General features: G+C 46.6%; 1 protein-coding gene across 2 annotated transcripts in view; it reads left to right on the forward strand.

Annotated features, from left to right (window-relative positions):
* Nucleotides 1-431, forward strand: part of AFAP1 (actin filament associated protein 1) — a 131,618-nt gene that overhangs the window by 110,552 nt on the left and 20,635 nt on the right. The gene's annotated exons all lie outside the window — the stretch shown is intronic.

Below are 431 nucleotides of genomic sequence, written 5' to 3' on the forward strand. Positions count from 1 at the left end.
AAGACTGGAGATTTCATTCTGCTTTGCCCAAAGGACCTGTTGCTCACCAAGGCTGTCATTTTATTTAGTAACAGTAGGCTATTTATTTGGTAAGAGTGGGTTATTTGGTAAGAATGGATGGGTTAGTTGGTGAGAGTGGGTTAGTTGGTGGGAGTGGGTTAGTTGATGAGAATGGGTTAGTGGGTGAGAGTGAGTTAGTAAGAGTGGGTTAGTAAGAGTGGGTGAGTTGGTGAGTGGGTTAGTGAGAGTGGGTTATTTGGTGAGAGTGGGTTACTTGGTGAGAGTGGGCTAGTGGGTTAGTGGGTGAGAGCGGGTTAAGAAGGTGAGAGTGGGTTAGTTGGTGAGTGGGTTAGTGGGTGAGAGTGGGTTAGTGGGTTAGAGTCGGTTAATGGATGAGAGTGGGTTAGTTAGTGAGTGGGTTAGCAAGAGTG

Source organism: Colobus angolensis, unplaced genomic scaffold (assembly GCF_000951035.1).
Source record: "Colobus angolensis palliatus isolate OR3802 unplaced genomic scaffold, Cang.pa_1.0 Scaffold143, whole genome shotgun sequence".
Classification (NCBI taxonomy): Eukaryota; Metazoa; Chordata; class Mammalia; order Primates; family Cercopithecidae; genus Colobus; species Colobus angolensis.